Source organism: Microcaecilia unicolor, chromosome 1, assembly GCF_901765095.1.
Source record: "Microcaecilia unicolor chromosome 1, aMicUni1.1, whole genome shotgun sequence".
NCBI classification, from domain to species: domain Eukaryota; kingdom Metazoa; phylum Chordata; class Amphibia; order Gymnophiona; family Siphonopidae; genus Microcaecilia; species Microcaecilia unicolor.
In genome coordinates this window covers 513,979,569-513,986,489 of record NC_044031.1, presented here as the reverse complement: position 1 = coordinate 513,986,489, position 6,921 = coordinate 513,979,569, and positions in this window count along the sequence as shown.

Genomic DNA, 6,921 nt, shown 5'->3' with positions numbered 1-6,921 from the left:
TCCAGTCTCCTTTTTGTCTTTTGGTTACTTACCAGTTTTCAATTGCTTACTCTTATTTTTCTATATTTTATATTTATTGAAATTGTAACAAAAATCACAAGCAATAATCACACTTGCTACAGCAAAACATTGATGACGAAAAAAAAAGTACAGAAAATATCTTATAGAGGAATAAACTAACACCAAAGTCCTTATTCTTATTTTTCTGATCTTCCCATTCCCCACTTCTGTCACATTGCTTCCTCAATCCTCCTACTACCCTTTCACCCACTTCCTAGTTCCCCATTTCCACCCTCTGTATTCATTCTCTCCTCAGCCTCATGTACCTTTTGCCTGTTATCCCCTCATCAGCCCCAGTCAATTATTCATTCTCCATTACTAGTCTTTTTCTTATGTCTTACCCCCTTATCTGAGTGTCCATTTTTTTTACTCCCCCCCCCCCCATTTCTACCCTTTCTGTCCTTCAAATACCTGATCCCAAGTGGCGTACCAAGGGGGGGGGCGGTCTGCCCCGGGTGCACGCCACTGGGGGGGTGCCGCGCGCCTGTTGGCCGAGTCCGCTCATTCCCTCCCTGCTGCTCCCTCTGCGCGGAACAGGTTACTTCCTGTTCCGGGGCAGAGGGAGCAGCAGGGAATGAGCAGACTCGGAGCCGACAGGCGCGCGGCGCCCCCCAGCAGGTAAAAATGCACCCGGGGGGGTTGCGCTGCACCCGGGGGGGGGGGTGTAATTTTGCCAGGGAGGGCCGCGCTGCACCCGAGGGGGGGGCGCATCGGCGATCTGCCCCGGGTGTCAGCCAGCCTAGAAACGCCACTGCTGATCCCTTCCTTTATCTTTCACCTCTATTATCTTCTGCCTATTACAACTCCCAACCAAACCCTCTAGGTCCTTCAAATGACAATGACCTTGGGCTCTTAAAATTCAGGTTAAATAATACAGTATTTGCTTATTTACTGCTCAACATTTTACATACTTCTGCTTAGTCTATGTTGAGATACCAGTCTTTAGTCCTATTTTTTTTCTTTCCTTCACTTAGTTAATTTTGTTTGTTTTGTTTGGATAAAGGCAACTTTCTGCCTCTCTGCAATTTTCAAGCAAACATTCTCTTTGCTTGTAATCTGAGCTGGATCTACAACAAAAAAGGCCTCCAGTGATCTGCAGCAGATGGATCATCAAAGGACATTAGGATCAGAAACTGCACAACCTGCGAGTTGAAATTCATATTTTTAACTTATTTTACCTCTAAACATCTCATATCCTGTTGTATTTCCCTCTGCATTAAAACTTCCAAATAATTTCACAGGAGTGAAATATAGCCATTTGATTTATGTCTCTAGCGCACAGAAGTGCCTGTTAGATATTAGATACTAAAGATTTAAAAGCACAAAATCTAGGTAGAATTAGCAGTTCTACAAGGCTGACGGACTCCATATTTATTTATTTAGATTTTGCTCACACCTTTTTCAGTAGTAGCTCAAGGTGAATTACATTCAGGTACACTGGGTATTACTCCTAGTGAAGCAGCTTCCTCGGAAGTAGATATTTCAAATGGACTCAGACTCTCATCAAGCACTGCCTGTGTAATTAATATTCCACTGTTAATTGCTGCCAAAAACATTTTTGTTATACTGAATAGCTAATGATCTCTGTAATTTTTTTTACTTTAAACAAGAATGTGCTTTGACATAGTAAACCAAAGATCTTCATACCTCCCAGTAAACTGGGGAAGAAGAAACAATAGACTCCCCCATCTGCCTAGAGGACACAAACTCAAAAGGCAAAACACTTATCTAGCTATACCCACACGAATACCTGCCTACCACCATCAAGTAACCCCTAGAACTATTAACTACAACCACAACAGACCACTTCTTGGAAACTTGGACCAAGTAAATGCTAGATCAGCTAATAAAAAAAATTCCCTATGATCCATGATGTCATCAGTGAATACCACCTAGACATCTTGGGAATAACTGAGACCTGGATGGCTGAACTAGGCCCCATAGGATTCAATATCCTGCACCAACCACGACAAGGGAAGCAGGGGTAGCAGTCCTGATCTAAGAGACAATCAAACTGTTCAGAGTCTCCATCCCCCACCTCTCTGAGTCAGAATGCCTCCTAATCCAGCTGGGAAATAAGGAACCAACGTGGCTTCTTGTGGTCTACAGAGCACCTCGCAATAACACATCATCTGTGCAAGAACTGCTAAATCCGGTGATTGAGGTAACCCTAGGTTACTGATCATGGGAGACTTTAACCTACACATCGAAACCCCAGACACCACCACTGCTGCCTTCCTTGATATGATAAACAATCAAGCTCCCAACAAACAAATACTTGATGTCTGTCACCAGTTCTAATATGCATAATCAATTATTGATGAAACATTTTCTGACTAATTTTTTTTGTAACCTCACAAACATGGCTGGCCAAATGCATACAAAATTTTTATAATGCATTGCTGCCCATACTTTGTTGGTCCATTTTTTTTTCTTCTCAATTTTAAATTGACACATATCAAAGAAGATGAAATTTTTTAAATAACTTGCTTATATAGCTTTTATGTAATTTTTGCTCAAAATCAATTAAAGTACTTAGGGGTCCTTTTACTAAAGTGCGCTGAAAAGTGGCCTGCACTGGTTTAGACACATGTATTGGAAGCACGCAGGTCCATTTTTCAGTGTACCTGCAAAAAAGGCCTTTTATTTGGCCAAAAATGGACATGCGGGAAAATAAAAATTGGGACACGTCCATTTTGGGCTTGAGACCTTACCGCCACCCATTGACCTAGCAGTAAAGTCTCACACATTAACCGGGCGGTAATGGTCTATGTGCGTACAGTGCTGATTACTGCCCAGTTAGCGCTGTGCGCCAGAAAATTTCCAGCGCGCTTAGTGGACGCACATAAAAAATGAAATTACCACCTGGGCCACGTGGTAGCTGGGCAGTAGTTCAAAACTGACGTACGTAGATGTCTACGTGGCTTAGTAAAAGGGTCCCTTTCAAAGCATTTCAATCAATTTTGCAAATCAGACCCTCTGCTGATATGGCCAGGTTCAATCACTTCATCAGGGTAGAGGTCCATCTCATAATGCTGTACTGTCTGTCACTTCCCACAGTAATGGACAGTTCTTGATACAATGGCAGCTCTAGGATTTACTCGGGTGATCAAATCTCTAACCCATGATAAGGGTTATATGCTAAGACTTGGTGTTCTGCAAAGGGGTCGACACCTTTGAACACAAGGCTGGTGGCATCGAGATAACACCCCTATAATACCAATACCAACACATACTTATATACCGCCACCCTCCCCAAATGGGTCCGGTGCGGTTTCTATCGTTTCAAACAATCCAAAATAAGCAAGGTACAATCTAAAATACAAACTAAAATACAGCAGATTCAATTAAAACTATGCATCATTGAACTAAGATTAAGCAACTAAGTCTTAATTTTCTTGTCAAAAGAAAGATAAATACCATCTGTTCTAATAGCAGTTGGAAGTGCATTCCAATAAGGAATCAGAAAAGATGGTCTTAACTATCTTATAAAATTGAACCCTCTTCAAAACTACTGGACGTAGTATCAAGCAATCATGCAATCTCTCAGAAAACCTACCTGGAGGAACACAAATTAACTCAGAGGGTCTTTTACTAAGGCACGCTCACATTTTTGGCGCTCGCTAAAATTGTGGGTGCACTAAACGTTAGAGACGCCAATGCATTCCTATCGGTGTCTCTAACGTTTAGCGCACCCACAATTTTAGCATGCGCTAAAAACGTGAGTATGTCTTAATAAAAGACGCCCTTAGTGATTAAAGAGGAAGTAAGGCCATAAATAGCCTGAGATAACAGACAAAGTGATTCACACAAGATGCTCTGTTGTTCCGGGAGCCAGTGCAGCTGAGTTCTATACAATGAAATCCTATCTTGATTAAAAATCAACCTGATAGCAGTGTTCTGAATCAATTGCAATTTTTTTTGAATAACCTAACAAGCAGATTCAAGTAAAGTACATTGCATTAATCTAAGGGCCCTGTTTATAAAGGTGCACTGTGTAGGCGCCCATAGGAATACTGTGGGTTCCTACACAACGAGTGCTAATTTTTAGCACACACTATCGAATGTTAGCGTGCCTTTGTAAACAGGGCCTTAAATGCGGTAAAATTAACATTTGAAGTTCGAACTAGAAGGGAATAAGCAGATTGATTAAAATAAGACTTTATTAGTCTTAATTTTCTTAATTTGAACATCATTTTGTTCCATAATTGGCTAATTTGTGACTCACAGGACAGATGAATCTAAAATAATTCCTAGCACTTTCACTTTAGTTTCAACTGGAAAATTAATATTCTTCATTAAAACTGTCTCTTTAGGAGCTACGGGGCCAGGGCTACAGAACCACAACATCTTGGTTTTATTAGGATTTAATTTCAACAGATTCACAAAAGTCCAATTTTGAATCTTTGTCAGACAAATAGACAACCTGTCCATAGTATCAAACATATAAACGGCGAGTGACCGTACTCATAGGCGTAGTTTGACTGTTTCATTTGGGGGGGCAAAAAATGGGCGGAGCATATTAGCATATCATTTGCATATATACATATGCAAATGAATATGCTAATATGGAGGAAGGAAATGAAATTTACAGGCAAAATATCACAGATGCACATTTCAAAAAGCTGACATTTCAATTAATAAATTATGAATAAAATAAACTATTATTTACCTTTGTTGTCTGATCATGTAGTTTTTCTATTCGCTTTGATCCCAGTGTCTTCTGTTTTATGCAGTGTCTTCTTTCCAGTAGGCTTCCCTCTGCTCCCCACCCTCCCAGTCCCATCCATCTCCTGCTCCTTCCCACTGCTTCCCACCCTCCCAGTCCCATCCATCTCCTGCTCCTTCCCTCTGCTCCCCACCCTCCCAGTCCCATCCATCTCTTGCTCCTTCCCAGTCCCATCCATCTTCTGTTCCTTCCCTCTGCTCACCATCCCTCCGTCCCATCCATCTCTTGCTCCTTCCCTCTGCTGTGCCTGACCTCTCCAAATCCCATCCATCTCCTGGTCCATCCCTCTGCTCCCCACCCCTCGCAGTCCCATCCATCTCTTGCTCCTTCCCTCTGCTCCCCCCCCCTCCCAGTCCCAACCATCTCTTGCTCCTTCCCGCTGCTCCCCACCCCTCCCAGTCCCATCCATCTCCTGCTCCTTCCCTCTGCTCACCTCCTTTCCCAGTCCAATCCAATTCCTGGTCCTTCCCTCTGCTCCCCACCCACCCCTCCCAGTCCCATCCATCTCTTGCTCCTTCCCACCCCTCCCAGTCCCATCCATCTCCTGCTCCTTCCCACTGCTTCCCACCCTCCCAGTCCCATCCATCTCCTGCTCCTTCCCACCCTCCCAGTCCCATCCATCTCCTGCTCCTTCCCACTGCTTCCCACCCTCCCAGTCCCATCCATCTCTTGCTCCTTCCCTCTGCTCCCCACCCCTCCCAGTACTATCCATCTCCCCACCCCTCCCCCCCGCGCGAGGTCCAAGATGGTGACTCCGTTTACCCCCTCTCTTCCTCCCTCCCTCCGGCGCAGGCAGCAGTCTTTTCCAGCGTTCCTGGCAGCTGTAGCGATATACACGCTGCCTTCGGTCTGCCCCGGAAGCCTTCTCTTCAAGTTCCTGTTCCCACCTATGCGGGAACAGGAACTTGAAGAGAAGGCTTCGGGGCAGAGCCAAAGGCAGCGTGTACAACGCTACCGCTGCCAGGAACGCTGGAAAAGACTGCTGCCTGCGCCGGAGGGAGGGAGGAAGAGAGATGAGTAGACGGAGACGCTCCTCTCCGTCCGCTTGGCTTCCCTGCCCTCTCTGTCTGCGTCCCGCCCGAAAGGAAATGACGTCAGAGGAAGGCGGGACGCAGATAGAGAGGGCAGGGAAGCCAATCGGACGGAGAGGAGCGCGTGCCTGCATGTGTTTTGTTTTTTTTTTTAACTTTTTTTTTTTTTTTAACTAATGGCGCGGCAGCGCCTCGCGTCATTTGGGGGGGCACTGCCCCCCCTCGCCCCCCCCCAGTCTACGCCTATGACCGTACTCACTCACAAATGCGCAGTAGAGACTTCCCTCTCTGCCCCGCCCCCGCGTCAATACGTGATGACGGGGGCGGGACAGAGAGGGAAGTCTCTACTGGCATGCTGCAGACGTCGGAACCGCTCCCCTCCCCCCTCCCCCGGAGTCGCCGCCGCCCCTCCATCTGGCGCGAGCACTGTGAACTTACATCACCACGCAGCAGCAGGCACATCAGCAAAGCTGCCGTCGGGCTTCCTTCTCTGCCTTTGTCCCGCCCTCGCCGACGTTACGTCATACGAGGGCGGGACACAGGCAGAGAAGGAAGCCCGCCCTGACAGCAGCTTTGCTGATGTGCCTGCTGCTGCGTGCTGATGTAAGTTTACAGTGCTGCTCGGGCCTGGTGGAGGGGCGGTGGCGGCGGTGACTCCGGGGGAGGCGGGGCGGGGCGGTGCCGACCTCAGAGGGGGGGCTCGGAAACCCCCCATTCCAAAAGTATCCCGTTTTCACGGGCTCAACAGCTAGTCTGGTATATTCTGTGAAGTGGGCACCAAGAGTAAGATATCATCTGCGTAGGACATCAATAATTCCTCAGGATTAAAATGAAGATCTCCTAAGGAAGCCATGAAAAAGTTGAAAAGAAGAGACGACAAAGGAGACCCTTGAGGCACCCCACAACCCAGGGACCAAGATCGAGAAAGAATATTATCCTTCTTAACAGCATATCTCCTGTTCTGTAAGAACTCCTGAAACTATTTCAATACTACACCCCCCTCAATCCTACCGCACTTAGGGGCCCTTTTACTAAGCTGCGTAAGCATCTACACGCACCCAACGTGCGCCAAAATTGAGTTACAGCCCAATTACTGCATGG